The sequence below is a fragment of the Phyllobates terribilis genome, unplaced genomic scaffold (genome assembly GCF_046119375.1).
Source record: "Phyllobates terribilis strain yellow unplaced genomic scaffold, ASM4611937v1 Scaffold_13__5_contigs__length_258822181, whole genome shotgun sequence".
NCBI lineage: Eukaryota > Metazoa > Chordata > Amphibia > Anura > Dendrobatidae > Phyllobates > Phyllobates terribilis.
The window spans coordinates 214,971,507-214,995,035 of NW_027362773.1; positions in this window are offsets into that span (position 1 = coordinate 214,971,507).

Genomic DNA, 23,529 nt, shown 5'->3' on the forward strand with positions numbered 1-23,529 from the left:
ATAGACAAGTCCCCCCCACACAGCATACGGTATATAGACAAGTTCCCCCCACACAACATACGGTATATACACAAGTCCCTCACACACAGCATACGGTATACAGACAAGTCCCCCACACACAGCATACAGTATATAGACAAGTCCCCCACACACAGCATATCGTATATAGACAAGTCCCCCACACACAGCATACAGTATATAGACAAGTCCCCCACACACAGCATACAGTATATAGACAAGTCCCCCACACAGCATACGGTATATAGACAAGTCCCCCACACACAGCATACGGTATATAGACAAGTCCCCCACACACAGCATACGGTATATAGACAAGTCCCCCACACACAGCATACAGTATATAGACAAGTCCCCAACACACAGCATACAGTATATAGACAAGTCCCCCACACACAGCATACGGTATATAGACAAGTCCCACACACACAGCATACAGTATATAGACAAGTCCCCCACACACAGCATACGGTATATAGACAAGTCCCCCACCACACAGCATACGGTATATAGACAAGTCCCCCACACACAGCATACAGTATATAGACAAGTCCCCCGCACACAGCATACAGTATATAGACAAGTCCCCCACACACAGCATACAGTATATAGACAAGTTCCCCACACACAGCATACGGTATATAAACAAGTCCCCCACACACAGCATACAGTATATAGACAAGTCCCCCACACACAGCATACGGTATATAGACAAGTCCCCCACACACAGCATACAGTATATAGACAAGTCCCCCACACACAGCATACGGTATATAGACAAGTCCCCCACACACAGCATACGGTATATAGACAAGTCCCCCACACACAGCATACGGTATATAGACAAGTCCCCCACACACAGCATACAGTATATAGACAAGTCCCCCGCACACAGCATACAGTATATAGACAAGTCCCCCACACACAGCATACAGTATATAGACAAGTTCCCCACACACAGCATACGGTATATAAACAAGTCCCCCACACACAGCATACAGTATATAGACAAGTCCCCCACACACAGCATACGGTATATAGACAAGTCCCCCACACACAGCATACAGTATATAGACAAGTCCCAAACACACAGCATACGGTATATAGACAAGTCCCCCACACACAGCATACGGTATATAGACAAGTCCCCCACACACAGCATACGGTATATAGACAAGTCCCCCACACACAGCATACGGTATATAGACAAGGCCCCACACACAGCATACGGTATATAGACAAGTCCCCCACACACAGCATACAGTATATAGACAAGTCCCCCCACACAGCATACGGTATATAGACAAGTCCCACACACACAGCATACGGTATATAGACAAGTCCCCCACCACACAGCATACGGTATATAGACAAGTCCCCCACACACAGCATATTGTATATAGACAAGTCCCCCACACACAGCATACAGTATATAGACAAGTCCCCCACACACAGCATACGGTATATAGACAAGTCCCCCACACACAGCATACGGTATATAGACAAGTCCCCCACACACAGCATACGGTATGTAGACAAGTCCCCCACACAGCATACGGTATATAGACAAGTCCCCCACACACAGCATACAGTATATAGACAAGTCCCCCACACACAGCATACAGTATATAGACAAGTCCCCCACACACAGCATACAGTATATAGACAAGTCCCCCACACACAGCATACAGTATATAGACAAGTTCCCCACACACAGCATACGGTATATAGACAAGTCCCCCACACACAGCATACGGTATATAGACAAGTCCCCCACACACAGCATACAGTATATAGACAAGTCCCCCACACACAGCATACAGTATATAGACAAGTCCCCCACACACAGCATACAGTATATAGACAAGTCCCCCACACACAGCATACAGTATATATTTACAAGTCCCCCACACACAGCATACGGTATATAGACAAGTCCCCCACCACACACCATACGGTATATAGACAAGTCCCCCACAGACAGCATACAGTATATAGACAAGTCCCCCACACACAGCATACAGTATATAGACAAGTCCCCGGCACACAGCATACAGTATATAGACAAGTACCCCACACACAGCATACAGTATATAGACAAGTCCCCCACACACAGCATACGGTATATAGACAAGTCCCCTACACACAGCATACGGTATGTAGACAAGTACACCACATGCAGCATACGGTATATAGACAAGTCCCCCACACACAGCATAAAGTATATAGAAAAGTCTCCCACACGCAGAATACAGTATATAGACAAGACCCCCCACACACAGCATACGGTATATAGACAAGTCCCCCACACACAGTATACAGTATATAGACAAGTCCCCCATACACAGCATACAGTATATAGACAAGTCCCCCACACACAGCATACAGTATATAGACAAGTCCCCCACACATAGCATACGGTATATAGACAAGTCCCCCACACACAGCATATAGTAAATAGACAAGTCCCCCACACACAGCATATGGTATATAGACAAGTCCCTCACACACAGCATACGGTATATAGACAAGTCCCCCCCACACAGCATACAGTATATAGACAAGACCCCCACACACAGCATACAGTATATAGACAAGTCCCCCACACATAGCATACGGTATATAGACAAGTCCCCCACACACAGCATACGGTATATAGACAAGTCCCCCACACACAGCATACGGTATATAGACAAGTCCCCCACACACAGCATACAGTATATAGACAAGTCCCCCACACACAGTATACAGTATATAGACAAGTCCCCCACACACAGCATATGGTATATAGACAAGTACCCCATACACAGCATACGGTATATAGACTATTCCCCCACACACAGCATACAGTATATAGACAAGTCCCCCCCACACAGCATACGGTATATAGACAAGTCCCCCACACACAGCATACAGTATATAGACAAGTCCCCCACACATAGCATATGGTATATAGACAAGTCCCCCACACACAGCATACGGTATATAGACATGTCCCCCACACACAGCATACGGTATATAGACAAGTCCCCCACACACAGCATACATTATATAGACAAGTACCCCACACACAGCATACAGTATATAGACAAGTCCCCCCCACACAGCATACGGTATATAGACAAGTCCCCCACTCACAGCATACGGTATATAGACAAGTCCCCCACACACAGCATACAGTATATAGACAAGTCCCCCACACATAGCATACGGTATATAGACAAGTCCCCCACACACAGCATACGGTATATAGACAAGTCCCCCACACACAGCATACGGTATATAGACAAGTCCCCCACACAGAGCATACAGTATATAGACAAGTCCCCCACACACAGCATATGGTATATAGACAAGTACCCCATACACAGCATACGGTATATAGACTATTCCCCCACACACAGCATACGATATATAGACAAGTCCCCCACACACAGCGTACGGTATATAGACAAGTCACCCACACACAGCATACGGTATATAGACAAGTCCCCCACACACAGCATACGGTATATAGACAAGCCCCCCATACACAGCATACGGTATATAGACAAGTCCCCCCCACACAGCATACAGTATATAGACAAGTCCCCCACACACAGCATACAGTATATAGACAAGTCCCCCACATACAGCATACAGTATATATACAACTCCCCCACACACAGCATACGGTATATATACAAGTCCCCTACACACAGCATACGGTATATAGACAAGTACCCCACACACAGCATACGGTATATAGACAAGTCCCCCACACACAGCATACAGTATATAGACAAGTCCCCCACACACAGCATACAGTATATAGACAAGTCCCCCACACACAGCATACGGTATATAGACAAGTCCCCCACACACAGCATACGGTATATAGACATGTCCCCCACACACAGCATACGGTATATAGACATGTTCCCCACACACAGCATACGGTATATAGACAAGTCCCCCACACACAGCATACATTATATAGACAAGTACCCCACAGACATCATACATTATATAGACAAGTACCCCACACACAGCATACAGTATATAGACAAGTCCCCCACACAGCATACGGTATATAGACAAGTCCCCCACACGGAATACAGTATATAGACAAGTCCCCCTCACACAGCATACGGTATATAGACAAGTCCCCCACACACAGCATACAGTGTATAGACAAGTCCCCCAAACACAGCATACAGTATATAGACAAGTCCCCCACACACAGCATACAGTATATAGACAAGTCCCCCACACACAGCATACAGTATATAGACAAGTCCCCCACACACAGCATACAGTATATAGACAAGTCCCCCACACACAGCATACAGTATATAGACAAGTTCCCCACACACAGCATACGGTATATAGACAAGTCCCCCACACACAGCATACGGTATATAGACAAGTCCCCCACGCACAGCATACAGTATATAGACAAGACCCCCACACACAGCATACAGTATATAGACAAGTCCCCCACACACAGCATACAGTATATAGACAAGTCCCCCACACACAGCATACAGTATATATTTACAAGTCCCCCACACACAGCATACGGTATATAGACAAGTCCCCCACCACACACCATACGGTATATAGACAAGTCCCCCACAGACAGCATACAGTATATAGACAAGTCCCCCACACACAGCATACAGTATATAGACAAGTCCCCGGCACACAGCATACAGTATATAGACAAGTACCCCACACACAGCATACAGTATATAGACAAGTCCCCCACACACAGCATACGGTATATAGACAAGTCCCCTACACACAGCATACGGTATATAGACAAGTACACCACATGCAGCATACGGTATATAGACAAGTCCCCCACACACAGCATAAAGTATATAGAAAAGTCTCCCACACGCAGAATACAGTATATAGACAAGACCCCCCACACACAGCATACGGTATATAGACAAGTCCCCCACACACAGCATACAGTATATAGAAAAGTCTCCCACACGCAGAATACAGTATATAGACAAGACCCCCCACACACAGCATACGGTATATAGACAAGTCCCCCACACACAGCATACAGTATATAGACAAGTCCCCCATACACAGCATACAGTATATAGACAAGTCCCCCACACACAGCATACAGTATATAGACAAGTCCCCCACACATAGCATACGGTATATAGACAAGTCCCCCACACACAGCATATAGTAAATAGACAAGTCCCCCACACAGCATACGGTATATAGACAAGTCCCCCACACACAGCATACGGTATATAGACAAGTCCCCCACACACAGCATACGGTATATAGACAAGTCCCCCACACACAGCATACAGTATATAGACAAGTCCCCCACACACAGCATATGGTATATAGACAAGTCCCTCACACACAGCATACGGTATATAGACAAGTCCCCCCCACACAGCATACAGTATATAGACAAGACCCCCACACACAGCATACAGTATATAGACAAGTCCCCCACACATAGCATACGGTATATAGACAAGTCCCCCACACACAGCATACGGTATATAGACAAGTCCCCCACACACAGCATACGGTATATAGACAAGTCCCCCACACACAGCATACAGTATATAGACAAGTCCCCCACACACAGTATACAGTATATAGACAAGTCCCCCACACACAGCATATGGTATATAGACAAGTACCCCATACACAGCATATGGTATATAGACTATTCCCCCACACACAGCATACAGTATATAGACAAGTCCCCCCCACACAGCATACGGTATATAGACAAGTCCCCCACACACAGCATACAGTATATAGACAAGTCCCCCACACATAGCATATGGTATATAGACAAGTCCCCCACACACAGCATACGGTATATAGACATGTCCCCCACACACAGCATACGGTATATAGACAAGTCCCCTACACACAGCATACGGTATATAGACAAGTACCCCACACACAGCATACGGTATATAGACATGTTCCCCACACACAGCATACGGTATATAGACAAGTCCCCCACACACAGCATACATTATATAGACAAGTACCCCACACACATCATACATTATATAGACAAGTACCCCACACACAGCATACAGTATATAGACAAGTCCCCCACACAGCATACGGTATATAGACAAGTCCCCCACACGGAATACAGTATATAGACAAGTCCCCCTCACACAGCATACGGTATATAGACAAGTCCCCCACACACAGCATACAGTGTATAGACAAGTCCCCCAAACACAGCATACAGTATATAGACAAGTCCCCCACACACAGCATACAGTATATAGACAAGTCCCCCACACACAGCATACAGTATATAGACAAGTCCCCCACACACAGCATACAGTATATAGACAAGTCCCCCACACACAGCATACAGTATATAGACAAGTTCCCCACACACAGCATACGGTATATAGACAAGTCCCCCACACACAGCATACGGTATATAGACAAGTCCCCCACACACAGCATACAGTATATAGACAAGTCCCCCACACACAGCATACAGTATAAAGACAAGTCCCCCACACACAGCATACAGTATATATTTACAAGTCCCCCACACACAGCATACGGTATATAGACAAGTCCCCCACCACACACCATACGGTATATAGACAAGTCCCCCACAGACAGCATACAGTATATAGACAAGTCCCCCACACACAGCATACAGTATATAGACAAGTCCCCGGCACACAGCATACAGTATATAGACAAGTACCCCACACACAGCATACAGTATATAGACAAGTCCCCCACACACAGCATACGGTATATAGACAAGTCCCCTACACACAGCATACGGTATATAGACAAGTACACCACATGCAGCATACGGTATATAGACAAGTCCCCCACACACAGCATAAAGTATATAGAAAAGTCTCCCACACGCAGAATACAGTATATAGACAAGACCCCCCACACACAGCATACGGTATATAGACAAGTCCCCCACACACAGAATACAGTATATAGACAAGTCCCCCATACACAGCATACAGTATATAGACAAGTCCCCCACACACAGCATACAGTATATAGACAAGTCCCCCACACATAGCATACGGTATATAGACAAGTCCCCCACACACAGCATATAGTAAATAGACAAGTCCCCCACACAGCATACGGTATATAGACAAGTCCCCCACACACAGCATACGGTATATAGACAAGTCCCCCACACACAGCATACGGTATATAGACAAGTCCCCCACACACAGCATACAGTATATAGACAAGTCCCCCACACACAGCATATGGTATATAGACAAGTCCCTCACACACAGCATACGGTATATAGACAAGTCCCCCCCACACAGCATACAGTATATAGACAAGACCCCCACACACAGCATACAGTATATAGACAAGTCCCCCACACATAGCATACGGTATATAGACAAGTCCCCCACACACAGCATACGGTATATAGACAAGTCCCCCACACACAGCATACGGTATATAGACAAGTCCCCCACACACAGCATACAGTATATAGACAAGTCCCCCACACACAGTATACAGTATATAGACAAGTCCCCCACACACAGCATATGGTATATAGACAAGTACCCCATACACAGCATACGGTATATAGACTATTCCCCCACACACAGCATACAGTATATAGACAAGTCCCCCCCACACAGCATACGGTATATAGACAAGTCCCCCACACACAGCATACAGTATATAGACAAGTCCCCCACACATAGCATATGGTATATAGACAAGTCCCCCACACACAGCATACGGTATATAGACATGTCCCCCACACACAGCATACGGTATATAGACAAGTCCCCCACACACAGCATACATTATATAGACAAGTACCCCACACACAGCATACAGTATATAGACAAGTCCCCCCCACACAGCATACAGTATATAGACAAGTCCCCCACTCACAGCATACGGTATATAGACAAGTCCCCCACACACAGCATACAGTATATAGACAAGTCCCCCACACATAGCATACGGTATATAGACAAGTCCCCCACACACAGCATACGGTATATAGACAAGTCCCCCACACACAGCATACGGTATATAGACAAGTCCCCCACACAGAGCATACAGTATATAGACAAGTCCCCCACACACAGCATATGGTATATAGACAAGTACCCCATACACAGCATACGGTATATAGACTATTCCCCCACACACAGCATACGATATATAGACAAGTCCCCCACACACAGCGTACGGTATATAGACAAGTCACCCACACACAGCATACGGTATATAGACAAGTCCCCCACACACAGCATACGGTATATAGACAAGTCCCCCATACACAGCATACGGTATATAGACAAGTCCCTCACACACAGCATACGGTATATAGACAAGTCCCCCCCACACAGCATACAGTATATAGACAAGTCCCCCACACACAGCATACAGTATATAGACAAGTCCCCCACATACAGCATACAGTATATATACAACTCCCCCACACACAGCATACGGTATATATACAAGTCCCCTACACACAGCATACGGTATATAGACAAGTACCCCACACACAGCATACGGTATATAGACAAGTCCCCCACACACAGCATACAGTATATAGACAAGTCCCCCACACACAGCATACAGTATATAGACAAGTCCCCCACACACAGCATACGGTATATACACAAGTCCCCCACACACAGCATACGGTATATAGACATGTCCCCCACACACAGCATACGGTATATAGACATGTTCCCCACACACAGCATACGGTATATAGACAAGTCCCCCACACACAGCATACATTATATAGACAAGTACCCCACACACATCATACATTATATAGACAAGTACCCCACACACAGCATACAGTATATAGACAAGTCCCCCACACAGCATACGGTATATAGACAAGTCCCCCACACGGAATACAGTATATAGACAAGTCCCCCTCACACAGCATACGGTATATAGACAAGTCCCCCACACACAGCATACAGTGTATAGACAAGTCCCCCAAACACAGCATACAGTATATAGACAAGTCCCCCACACACAGCATACAGTATATAGACAAGTCCCCCACACACAGCATACTGTATATAGACATGTCCCCCACACACAGCATACGGTATATAGACAAGACCCCCACACACATCATACGGTATATAGACAAGTACCCCACACACAGCATACAGTATATAGACAAGTCCCCCACACACAGCATACAGTATATAGACAAGACCCCCACCACACAGCGTACGGTATATAGACAAGTCCCCCACACACAGCATACAGTATATAGACAAGTCCCCCACACAAAGCATACGGTATATAGACAAGTCCCCCACACACAGCATACGGTATATAAACAAGTCCCCCACACATAGCATACAGTATATAGACAAGTCCCCCACACACAGCATACAGTATATAGACAAGTCCCCCACACACAGCATACGGTATATAGACAAGTCCCCCACACACAGCATACATTATATAGACAAGTCCCCCACACACAGAATACAGTATATAGACAAGTCCCCCACACACAGCATACAGTATATAGACAAGTCCCCCACACACAGCATACAGTATATAGACAAGTCCCCCACACACAGCATACGGTATATAGACAAGTCCCCCCCACACAGCGTACGGTGTATAGACAAGTCCCCCACACACAGCATACAGTATATAGACAAGTCCCCCACACACAGCATACAGTATATAGACAAAACCCCCATACACAGCATACAGTATATAGACAAGTCCCCCACACACAGCATACAGTATATAGACAAGTCCCCCACACACAGCATACGGTATATAGACAAGTCCCCCATACACAGTGTCAGGAAAACTTGCCGGCCGGTGGGTGCCGCTCTCTGGCGCCCCCTTACCTCTCAGGTCAGTCAAGGTACTGCACCTCGAGTAAGTAGTGCCAGGAAGCCGCCACCAGCGGTGGAAAACACTGGGGTGTGTTATCCCTTACACGTCACCAATCCGTGACGCCACAATACAGGCACAACTCTCTGGCTCCCCCTCGCCTCTCAGGTCAGTCAAGGTAGTGCACCTAGAGCGAGTGGTCGCCGGAGAGGCTGTCCTGTAGCCCACTGGGTATTTGAGGCCCTCTGCAGTGAGGGCGGTATATATATATTTCCCTGGCTGCGCCAGTAATATATATCCACACCTCCGACCGTCACTGCCAGCCTTCCTCAAATTCCCCAGATGGTATGCTGCCACCAGTTCTGGTTTGATATAGCCCGGTATTAATGGACTTGTATCGGGTCAGGAACCAACCCGGTAGCGTTTATGGCTTCGGGGAGGAGAACGATTACAGAACAAAAGAAACAGAACTATTAAATTTTATATTTAATCCAAAAGGGAGGCAGTGTTTAGGAAAAATATATACATAAGGATGTTACAAAGGGGGCATTAAAATACATAAGCAGATACATAAAATAAAACAAGATAAAGAGTGAAAACTACTTACACTACACGATCGCGGAGACGATTCAATATAGTGGGAGGGGGGGTTCTCCAGATTGCTGTTATTGAACAGGACCCTTTGCGTATAATTCTTATTCCCCCCAGCAATGAGTGCTTCTGTCTTCCCCCTAGATTACTTTATACCTAAGGAGAGACCTGGCCACACGCCCCTTGCGGTGACATCATGTGGGCCAGTCTTCAGCCTGTAGATTTTTATTACAAATGCTGACTTTTGCGATAACTCATCGCCCGTTAATCGCAGAAGCTCGCAAACTACGCCATATTTTCCCTCATGATTTTATCTTTCTTTTGATATCACGCATCCCACAGCTGCAGTCTGCTATTTGAGTGTTTTTGCGCTGAAGTTCCCTGATCGTGGTTACAGCCGTGGAAAAATACCTGCATATTCTGGGGCTGATTTGGTCACTACCCATTTGGGTCTCGCTATTGTCGGACCTATGGAACTCATATTATTTCATAACTAATATCGGAGTCAGTGAGTCTGCAAATTCCCCTTTGAAGCTCGGGGAAGACCCTACACAGTTACATATAAATTAGGGAAGCCTGCATTTTAAGTACCTCCTGCGTCTTTCAGGTACAAGAGGCCTGTTTCCTAACGAAGTTTTCACACTTCTTCCCTGGCCGTGTGTGAATAACTATTTATCAGTCGTGCGTTAATTGGGGCTTTTGTGCTGAGCAGAAGGAGTACAAGGGAGGGGGTGAACATGTGTGTCACGCAGATGGAGGGACATTTTCCTGATATTAATATTTTATAATATTCCTGACATCTCCCCCTCTTTGAGGTGGCATAAGGGGTGATTTGCAGATCGCCCCTTTAAGACTAACTCCTCGGTCTCTCCTTGATGGGACAGCCCGTCAGCGTTGCCATGTTCACTACCCTTCTTGTGCTGAATGGTAAAATCGTACTGCTGTAGAGCCAGGCTCCCCCGCAGTAGTTTCCCATTGTCACCGGAAACCCGGTGCAGCCAGCTGAGGGGGTTGTGGTCAGTCACTATGGTGAAGTTGCGCCCGTATAGATAGGGCTGCAGCTTCCGCAGGGCCCACACTATAGCGAGGCACTCCTTCTCCACAGTGGCGTAAGCCACTTCCCGGGGTAAGAGCTTGCGGCTGAGAAACATCACCGGATGCTCTTCCACCTGCCCATTTACCTGGCTGAGCACCGCGCCCAGGCCAAATGCACTGGCGTCTGTTTGGACTACAAACCGCCGGGTGAAGTCCGGGGCCTGCAGTACTGGGGAACTGGCCAGGGCAGCTTTCAGCGCCATGAAGGACCGCTCACAGTCAGCTGTCCAGTCGACTGTCTGCGGCAGCTTCTTTTTCGTGAGGTCCGTCAGAGGCTTAGCAAGGGCACTATAGTTGGGAACAAACTTCCTATAGTACCCTGCCGTACCCAAGAAGGACATCACCTGCTTCTTAGTTTTGGGGGAGGGCCAGGAGGTGATGGCATCAACCTTCCCGGGCTCTGGCTTCAGAGTTCCACCACCCACTCTGTGTCCGAGGTACTGCACCTCCGTCATGCCTACCTGACACTTTGCAGGCTTGATAGTCAATCCAGCTCCCTGGACGCGCCCGAGCACCTGCTCCAGGTGTGCCAGGTGTTCCTCCCAGGTGGGACTGAAGACGGCAATGTCATCCAGGTACGCAACCACGAACCCCTCCAGTCCCTCGAGCAGCTGGTTGACTAATCGTTGGAAAGTGGCAGGTGCATTCCTCATGCCAAAAGGCATGACGAGGGATTCATACAGCCCGAACGGTGTAATGAAGGCGGACCTCTTCTGGGCCTCCTGAGTCAGAGGAATCTGCTAGTATCCTCGACTCAGGTCCCTGATGGTCAAGTACCTTGCCCCGGCTAAGGGATCCAGCAGCTCATCGATGCGTGGCATCGGGTACGCATCAGGAGCTGTGATGGCATTTAGCCTTCTGTAGTCCACGCAGAACCGGGTGGTCCGGTCCTTTTTTGGGACCAGGACTACAGGTGAGGCCCATGCACTTTTCGACCTCTGGATCACCCCTAGGTCTAACATCTCATCTATCTCCACCTTCATGTCCTTCTACACCTCTAGAGAGACCCGGTAAGCTGATTGACGGACTGGGGGGTGACTCCCTGTGTCCACCTGGTGGACAGCGAGCTGCATCCTCCCAGGGACACCCGTGAAGAGGGTCAAGTAAGGTTGGAACACCTCTCGCAGCTGGGACTTCTGGTCCGTGGATAGCTGCGGATTGAATTCCGCGTCCTCAATAGACCCTCCGTCCCGGGCGGCGGCCAGTAAGTCCACCAGGACTTCTGTCTCGCCTTCTTCAGGGACGCTACATACAGGAAGGGCACAGCCCTCCCTGTCATGATGAGCTTTCATCATGTTGACGTGGAAGACCTTCTGCCTCTTCCTGGCATGGTCAATGGTGACCACGTAGTTCACGTCATTGAGGCGCTGGCATATGGGGTATGGGCCTTCCCAGGCCGCCTGAAGCTTGTTCTGGGTCATTGGGACTAGGACCCACACCTTCTGACCCACTTCGTACACCCGCTCCCGGGCGTTCCGATCGTACCACAGCTTCTGGCTGGCCTGGGCCTGCACCACATTCTCATGCACCAGCTGTGTCATTGCCTGCATTTTGTCACGGAGCCGCATGACATATTCTATGACGGACACTTCGGGGGTGTTCAGTTCCCCTTCCCAGGATTCTCTCACCAGACCAAGGGGCCCCCGGACTCGTCTGCCATACAGGAGCTCGAAGGGGGAGAACCCCGTTGAGGCCTGTGGAACCTCTCTGTAAGCAAAGAGCAGGTGAGGGAGGTACCGCTCCCAGTCGCGCCCATGTGACTCGACCAGCATCTTAAGCATCTGCTTAAGGGTACCATTGAATCGTTCACACAAACCATTGGTCTGTGGGTGATACGAACTTGATACCAGGTGCTGCACCTGCATTTTCTTACAGAGAGCTTCCATTAGGCGAGACATGAACTGAGTCCCCTGGTCTGTGAGCATCTCCCTGGGAAATCCTACCCGTGAAAAAATGGCCAGCAGGGCATCCGCCACCTTATCGGCTCGAATGGAGGACAGAGCTACTGCCTCCGGGTACCGAGTAGCATAGTCTACCACAGTAAGGATGAACTGCTTTCCAGAGCTGCTGAGGATGGCCAGCAGACCAATGATGTCCACAGCAATCCTCTGGAAGGGCTCCTCTATCATGGGCAAAGGGATCAGGGGAGCCTTGGGGGCACGCCCCGACTTCCCCACTCTTTGGCACGTGATACAGGAGCGGCAGTAGTTGGCAATGTCTGTCCCCATTTGGGGCCAATAGAAGTGATGCGACAGCCGGGCCTTTGTTTTGCGGACCCCCAAGTGTCCGGCCAGAGGAATCTCATGGGCAACGCGCAACAACTCCTCCCTAAACAGATAGGGCACGACCAGCTGTCTCTCCCTCATCCACTCCTGTTGTGGGTTACAGGGGACCGTTTCTCGGTACATCCTCCCCTTATCCCAGAATACCCTCTCCTTATCGGTTTTGGAGATGGGCTTCTCTGCGAGGTCCCTTAATGCCTCTAGGCTGACATCTGTGCGCAGAGCCGCCTGGAACTCCTGGCTGGAGGTAGCCAGAAGCGACGTTAGGGCCCCAACCTCACTGGAACCATCTGGGACCGGCTCTGGGTCCACAGCCGGTTCTGTTGTCCCACCATGGGATGAGGGCCCAGAAGGCAGCGCATGGCGTGCGTTCTGGGTACTCATACTCCGGGTGACAGCGGTTATAGAGGCCGTCCTCCCGGAGGACAACAAACCCTTACCATCAGCCTGACAGGCTGGAGGCACGACTCCTCACCATCCCCCAATACCTCAGGAGCCGTGTCAGTCATGGGGCAGCTGCCACCGGCCAAGTCACAGTCCGTCGTGACACTGGGCGGCAGCACGGGACCACTGGCTTCAAGGTCCCAGGGCCTGCTCCCATCGCCCTCAGCACTCGTGCTGGCTCCGTCTTGGGGGTCCTCAGCAACATCACCCCGCCGGGCGACGTGCCTGAGCACTCCGTAACCACAATACATGTCATCATTATACATCATATGAGTGTTCATATCACTGGCATTCTCATCACAGACGTCATCAACAGTGGCATTATATGACATATCAGATCTGGGAGGGTTGTCAGGAACATATTGGGCAATCAACCGTCCCAGATCAGTCCCCAATAAAACATTGGTCGGGAGGTTCTCTGACACCCCCACTTCCCGCAATCCCCTCCCCACACCCCAGTCTAGGAAAACCCGGGCCATGGGCAAAGGACGGTGAACACCCCCAATCCCGGTGACAGTCAGGGTTTTCCCAGGGATAAGATCTTCGGGGGACACCAACTCAGGGCGGATGAGGGTCCGTTCGGCTCCGGTATCCTTGAGCCCCATAGTGACTTTATCATCCACGGTAACTGATTGCAAATTGTCACAGACCCCCCCCCAACCACCCCACCCACAAAAAGAACTGCTGCAGCAGACCTCTGGGCCTTAGGCGTGGGGTTCTTCTTCTGCCTCTGCGGGCAGGTGAGGCTGATGTGACCAGTCTTGTCGCAGGTATAGCACTTACGGGAGTCAGATGCGGGCCAGGTGATAAAAGATGGGGCAGGACCCGCGGAGGGCCGGCTGGCTGGAACACTGGGGGTGGTCGTCGGCTTACCCCCTTTCCAGCTGGCGGCGGCTGACTTCCGCACCTCTGGTGTGCGGTTGGCCTCATAGGTATCCGCTATCTGGGCTGCTTTGGCGGCTTCCTTCGGCTCCCGGTCAAGCACAAACTGTCTCACTTCCACTGGGCAAAGATGAAGAAACTGGTCCTTCACCATCAGATCCTTCAGGTCCTCGAAGGTGGTGACTGACAGTCCTTGGATCCACTGCTCAAAGTTGGTTCTGAGCCCGTCTACCACATCGCTGTAGGTGTCATGTGGTCCACGTTGGAGGGCTCTGAACTTTTTCCGGTAAACCTCCGGAGTCAGCTGGTACTTTTTTATCAGGGCCTGCTTGACGGCCTCATAGTCTCCATCCAGGGAAGCAAACACCTCCAAGGCTTTTCCTCGGAGCCCTGGAGTTAAATATCTTGCCCATTGGTCAGTGGGCAGCTGATACTGCCTGCAGGCCTTTTGAAAGCCTCGCAGAAATATGTCCAAGTCCCCATCCTTTTCCATCACAGGGAAGTGCTCAGGACGAGGTTTAAAGCAGCTGGCAGTGTTGGACTCACGGGTCTGCGTAGAGGGCGACTCCTTCTGAATCCGGGCTAGCTCCAGCTGGAGCTGTCGGTCAGCTTGGGCCTGGCGCTCCTCTCGGTCAGCTTGGGCTTGTCGCTCAGCTCTCTCAGCCTCTCGCTCCTGGAATTTCAGGATCAGCTGCAGTCGTCCGTCACGATCGTCTGCGGCGAGCTGCTCCAAGGCCATCTGCAGGTGGGGGTCCACACTACCCTGGTTGCGGGTATGGCTGGCAATCACAGGTGGGACCCCTGCAGCAGCGCCATCCGGGCCTTGGCTGGCCGCCCCATCATCAGGGCTCTGCTGTTGGACGGGCTCTGCATCACCTTGCAATAGCTCAGCGATCATTTGGGCCTTGTTTTTGCCTGTGTGGTCAATCTGCCTCAGCTCACAGAGGGCGATGAGAGTGGGCTTCGTCTGCTGGTGATACCAGTTCTCTCCACGTGTAGCCATTATTGCCAAATAAAAGATAGGATAGAAAAACAAGAGAAGGGAGGGGATGCAACTGCTACACGTATAGTAATGTCCCAGATAGAAAAATATTAAAACACTGAGTCTGATTTCTTAAAACTCTGCACAGAATTCTCGCAAGAACCGTGCAAGTTTTCAGTGACAGGAATGATTGCTCAATCCAGCCACTGATGTTCTGTAATATCGCACCGCTTTCCACCAATTTGTCAGGAAAACTTGCCGGCCAGTGGGTGCCGCTCTCTGGCGCCCCCTTACCTCTCAGGTCAGTCAAGGTACTGCACCTAGAGTAAGTAGTGCCAGGAAGCCGCCACCAGCGGGGGAAGACACTGGGGTGTGTTATCCCTTACACGTCACCAAACCGTGACGCCACAATACAGGCACAACTCTCTGGCGCCCCCTCGCCTCTCAGGTCAGTCAAGGTACTGCACCTAGAGCGAGTGGTCGCCGGAGAGGCTTGTATCGGGTCAGGAACCAACCCGGTAGCGTTTATGGCTTCGGGGAGGAGAACGATTACAGAACAAAAGAAACAGAACTATTAAATTTTATATTTAATCCAAAAGGGAGGCAGTGTTTAGGAAAAATATATACATAAGGATGTTACAAAGGGGGCATTAAAATACATAAGCAGATACATAAAATAAAACAAGATAAAGAGTGAAAACTACTTACACTACACGATCGCGGAGACGATTCAATATAGTGGGAGATTGCTGTTATTGAACAGGACCCTTTGCGTATAATTCTTATTCCCCCCAGCAATGAGTGCTTCTGTCTTCCCCCTTGATTACTTTATACCTAAGGAGAGACCTGGCCACACGCCCCTTGCGGTGACATCATGTGGGCCGGTCTTCAACCTGTAGATTTTTATTAGAAATGCTGACTTTTGCGATAACTCATCGCCCGTTAATCGCAGAAGCTCGCAAACTACGCCATATTTTCCCTCATGATTTTATCTTTCTTTTGATATCACGCATCCCAGAACTGCAGTCTGCTATTTGGGTGATTTTGCGCTGCAGTTCCCTGATCGTGGTTACAGCCGTGGAAAAATACCTGCATATTCTGGGGCTGATTTGGTCACTACCCATTTGGGTCTCGCTATTGTCGGACCTATGGAACTCATATTATTTCATAACTAATATCGGAGTCAGTGAGTCTGCAAATTCCCCTTTGAAGCTCGGGGAAGACCCTTCACAGTTACACATAAATTAGGGAAGCCTGCATTTTAAGTACCTCCTGCGTCTTTCAGGGACAAGAGGCCTGCTTCCTAACGAAGTTTTCACACTTCTTCCCTGGCCGTGTGTGAATAACTATTTATCAGTCGTGCGTTAATTGGGGCTTTTGTGCTGAGCAGAAGGAGTACAAGGGAGGGGGGTGAACATGTGTGTCACGCAGATGGAGGGACATTTTCCTGATATTAATATTTTATAATATTCCTGACACACAGCATACAGTATATAGACAAGTCCCCCATACACAGCATACGTCGTTTAGTCATTTTCAGCCAATTTTCTGGATTTTTGAAAATTTCACTTTTTTGTGAAAATATCTACTAAATGAGGGAATAATATGTGTGAGGGTACCCCAGGAGAGTTCCAAATGTGTGTGGGTAGAATATATATCCCACGAGGGTAAAATTGAAAAAAGTTTAAAAAAGTTTTTTTTTGGACTTAGTCATTTTTCCAGTGTTTATCAGACTTTCAGATAGGGGAAATGTCAGTGAGCGTTCCGATTTCAGTTCCAGAGCGATTCGCCCAATGAGTCCTTGATATTTAGTCGTTTTCAGCCAATTTTCTGCATTTTTGAAAATTTCACTTTTTTGTGAAAATATCCACTAAATGAGGGAATAATATGTGTGATTGTACCCCAGGAGAGTTCCAAATGTGTGTGGGTAGAATATATATCCCACTAGGGTAAAATTGAAAAAAGTTTAAAAAAAATTTTTTTTGGACAGTCATTTTTCCGGCGTTTATCAGACTTTCAGATAGGGGAAAGGTCAGTGAGCGTTCCGATTTCAGTTCCAGAGCGATTCGCCCAATGAGTCCTTGATATTTAGTCGTTTTCAGCCAATATTTTGGATTTTTGAAAATTTCACTTTTTTGTGAAAATATCCACTAAATGAAGGAATAATATGTGTGAGGTACCCCAGGAGAGTTCCAAATGTGTGTGGGTAGAATATATATCCCTCGGGGGTAAAATTGAAAAAAATTTTTTTTTGGGACTTAGTCATTTTTCCGGCGTTTATCAGACTTTCAGATAGGGGAAATGTCAGTGAGCGTTCCGATTTCAGTTCCAGAGCGATTCGCAAAATGAGTACTTGATATTTAGTCGTTTTCAGCCAATTTTCTGGATTTTTGAAAATTTCACTTTTTTATGAAAATATCCACTAAATGAGGGAATAATATGTGTGAGGGTACCCCAGGAGAGTTCCAAATGTGTGTGGGTAGAATATACATCCCACGGGGGTAAAATTGAAAAAAGTTGTAAAAATTTTTTTTTGGACAGTCATTTTTCCGGCGTTTATCAGACTTTCAGATAGGGGAAATGTCAGTGAGCGTTCTGATTTCAGTTCCAGAGCGATTCGCCCAATGAGTCCATGATATTTAGTCGTTTTCAGCCAATTTTCTGGATTTTTGAAAATTTCACTTTTTTGTGAAAATATCCACTAAATGAAGGAATAATATGTGTGAGGGTACCCCAGGAGAGTTCCAAATGTTTGTGGGTAGAATATATATCCCACCGGGTTAAAATTGAAAAAAGTTTAAAAAAAATTTTTTTTGGACTTAGTCATTTTTCCGGCGTTTATCAGACTTTCAGATAGGGGAAAGGTCAGTGAGCGTTCTGATTTCAGTTCCAGAGCGATTCGCCCAATGAGTCCTTGATATTTAGTCGTTTTCAGCCAATATTTTGGATTTTTGAAAATTTCACTTTTTTGTGAAAATGTCCACTAAATGAGGGAATAATATGTGTGAGGTACCCCAGGAGAGTTCCAAATGTGTGTGGGTAGAATATACATCCCACGGGGGTAAAATTGAAAAAAATTGAAAAAAAATTTTTTTTTTGGACTTATTCATTTTTCCGACGTTTATCAGACTTTCAGATAGGGGAAATGTCAGTGAGCGTTCCGATTTCAGTTCCAAAGTGATTCGCCCAATGAGTCCTTGATATTTAGTCGTTTTCAGCCAATTTTCTGGATTTTTGAAAATTTCACTTTTTTGTGAAAATATCCACTAAATGAGGGAATAGTATGTGTGAGGGTACCCCAGGAGAGTTCCAAATGTGTGTGGGTAGAATATACATCCCACGGGGGTAAAATTGAAAAAAGTTGAAAAAATTTTTTTTTTGGACAGTCATTTTTCCGGCGTTTATCAGACTTTCAGATAGGGGAAATGTCAGTGAGCGTTCCGATTTCAGTTCCAGAGCGATTCGCCCATTGAGTCCTTGATATTTAGTCGTTTTCAGCCAATTTTCTGGATTTTTGAAAATTTCACTTTTTTGTGAAAATATCCACTAAATGAGGGAATAGTATGTGTGAGGGTACCCCAGGAGAGTTCCAAATGTGTGTGGGTAGAATATACATCCCACGGGGGTAAAATTGAAAAAAGTTGTAAAAAATTTTTTTTGGACAGTCATTTTTCCGACGTTTATCAGACTTTCAGATAGGGGAAATGTCAGTGATCGTTCTGATTTCAGTTCCAGAGCGATTCGCCCAATGAGTCCTTGATATTTAGTCGTTTTCAGCCAATTTTCTGGATTTTTGAAAATTTCACTTTTTTGTGAAAATATCCACTAAATGAAGGAATAATATGTGTGAGGGTACCCCAGGAGAGTTCCAAATGTGTGTGGGTAGAATATACATCCCACGGGGGTAAAATTGAAAAAAGTTGCAAAAATTTTTTTTTTGGACAGTCATTTTTCCGGCGTTTATCAGACTTTCAGATAGGGGAAATGTCAGTGAGCGTTCCGATTTCAGTTCCAGAGCGATTCGCCCTTTGAGTCCTTGATATTTAGTCGTTTTCAGCCAATTTTCTGGATTATTGAAAATTTCATTTTTTTGTGAAAATATCCACTAAATGAGGGAATAATATGTGTGAGGGTACCCCAGGAGAGTTCCACATGTGTGTGGGTAGAATATACATCCCACGGGGGTAAAATTGAAAAAAGTTTAAAAAAGTTTTTTTGGACAGTCATTTTTCCGGCGTTTATCAGACTTTCAGATAGGGGAAATGTCAGTGATCGTTCTGATTTCAGTTCCAGAGCGATTCGCCCAATGAGTCCTTGATATTTAGTCGTTTTCAGCCAATTTTCTGGATTTTTGAAAATTTCACTTTTTTGTGAAAATATCCACTAAATGAAGGAATAATATGTGTGAGGGTACCCCAGGAGAGTTCCAAATGTGTGTGGGTAGAATATATATCCCACGGGGGTAAAATTGAAAAAAGTTTAAAAAAGTTTTTTTTTGGACTTAGTCATTTTTCCAGTGCTTATCAGACTTTCAGATAGGGGAAATGTCAGTGAGCGTTCCGATTTCAGTTCCAGAGCGATTCGCCCAATGAGTCCTTGATATTTAGTCGTTTTCAGCCAATTTTCTGCATTTTTGAAAATTTCACTTTTTTGTGAAAATATCCACTAAATGAGGGAATAATATGTGTGAGTGTACCCCAGGAGAGTTCCAAATGTGTGTGGGTAGAATATACATCCCACGGGCGTAAAATTGAAAAAAGTTGAAAATTTTTTTTTTGGGACAGTCATTTTTCCGGCGTTTATCAGACTTTCAGATAGGGGAAATGTCAGTGAGCGTTAAGATTTCAGTTCCAGAGCGATTCGCCCATTGAGTTCTTGATATTTAGTCGTTTTCAGCCAATTTTCTGGATTTTTGAAAATTTCACTTTTTTGTGAAAATATCCACTAAATGAGGGAATAATATGTGTGAGGGTACCCTAGGAGAGTTCCAAATGTGTGTGGGTAGAATATATATCCCACGGGAATAAATTTGAAAAAAATTGAAAAAAATTTTTTTTTTTGACTTAGTCATTTTTCCGGCGTTTATCAGACTTTCAGATAGGGGAAATGTCAGTGAGCGTTCCGATTTCAGTTCCAAAGCGGTTCGCCCAATGAGTCCTTGATATTTAGTCGTTTTCAGCCAATATTTTGGATTTTTGAAAATTTCACTTTTTTGTGAAAATATCCACTAAATGAGGGAATAATATGTGTGAGGGTACCCCAGGAGAGTTCCAAATGTGTGTGGGTAGAATATATATCCCACAGGGGCAAAATTGCAAAAGGTTGAAAAAATTTTTTTTTGGACTTAGTCATTTTTCCAGCGTTTATCAGACTTTCAGATAGGGGAAATGTCAGTGAGCGTTCCGATTTCAGTTCCAGAGCGATTCGCCCAATGAGTCCATGATATTTAGTCGTTTTCAGCCAATTTTCTGGATTTTTGAAAATTTCACTTTTTTGTGAAAATATCCACTAAATGAGGGAATAATATGTGTGAGGGTACCCCAGGAGAGTTCCAAATGTGTGTGGGTAGAATATACATCCCACGGGCGTAAAATTGAAAAAAGTTGAAAAATTTTTTTTTGGGACAGTCATTTTTCCGGCGTTTATCAGACTTTCAGATAGGGGAAATGTCAGTGAGCGTTCCGATTTCAGTTCCAAAGCGGTTCGCCCAATGAGTCCTTGATATTTAGTCGTTTTCAGCCAATATTTTGGATTTTTGAAAATTTCACTTTTTTGTGAAAATATCCACTAAATGAGGGAATAATATGTGTGAGGGTTCCCCAGGAGAGTTCCAAATGTGTGTGGGTAGAATATATATCCCACGGGGGCAAAATTGCAAAAGGTTGAAAAAATTTTTTTTGGACTTAGTCATTTTTCCAGCGTTTATCAGACTTTCAGATAGGGGAAATGTCAGTGAGCGTTCCGATTTCAGTTCCAGAGCGATTCGCCCAATGAGTCCTTGATATTTAGTCATTTTCAGCCAATTTTCAGCATTTTTGAAAATTTCACTTTTTTGTGAAAATATCCACTAAATGAGGGAATAATATGTGTGAGGGTACCCCAGGAGAGTTCCAAATGTGTGTGGGTAGAATATACATCCCACGGGCGTAAAATTGAAAAAAGTTGAAAATTTTTTTTTATGGACTGTCATTTTTCCGACGTTTATCAGACTTTCAGATAGGGGAAATGTCAGTGAGCGTTCCGATTTCAGTTCCAGAGCGATTCGCCCAATGAGTCCATGATATTTAGTCGTTTTCAGCCAATTTTCTGGATTTTTGAAAATTTCACTTTTTTGTGAAAATATCCACTAAATGAGGGAATAATATGTGTGAGGGTACCCCAGGAGAGTTCCAAATGTGTGTGGGTAGAATATACATCCCACGGGCGTAAAATTGAAAAAAGTTGAAAAAATTTTTTTTGGGACAGTCATTTTTCCGGCGTTTATCAGACTTTCAGACAGGGGAAATGTCAGTGAGCGTTCCGATTTCAGTTCCAGAGCGAATCGCCCATTGAGTTCTTGATATTTAGACGTTTTCAGCCAATTTTCTGGATTTTTGAAAATTTCACTTTTTTGTGAAAATATCCACTAAATGAGGGAATAATATGTGTGAGGGTACCCCAGGAGAGTTCCAAATGTGTGTGGGTAGAATATATATCCCACGGGGGTAAATTTGAAAAAAATTGAAAAAAATTTTTTTTTTTGACTTAGTCATTTTTCCGGCGTTTATCAGACTTTCAGATAGGGGAAATGTCAGTGAGCGTTCCGATTTCAGTTCCAGAGCGATACGCCCAATGAGTCCTTGATATTTAGTCATTTTCAGCCAATTTTCTGAATTTTTGAAAATTTCACTTTTTTGTGAAAATATCCACTAAATGACGGGATAATATGTGTGAGGATACCCCAGGAGAGTTCCAAATGTGTGTGGGTAGAATATACATCCCACGGGGGTAAAATTGAAAAAAGTTGAACAAAATTTTTTTTTTGGACAGTCATTTTTCCGGCGTTTATCAGACTTTCGGATAGGGGAAATGTCAGTAAGCGTTCCGATTTCAGTTCCAGAGCGATTCGCCCAATGAGTCCTTGATATTTAGTAGTTTTCAGCCAATTTTCTGGATTTTTGAATATTTCACTTTTTTTCTGAAAATATCCACTAAATGAGGGAATAAATATGTGTGAGGGTACCCCAGGAGAGTTCCAAATGTGTGTGGGTAGAATATATATCCCACTGGGGTAAAATTGAAAAAAGTTGAAAACATTTTTTTTTGGACTTAGTCATTTTTCCGGCGTTTATCAGACTTTCAGATAGGGTAAATGTCAGTGAGCGT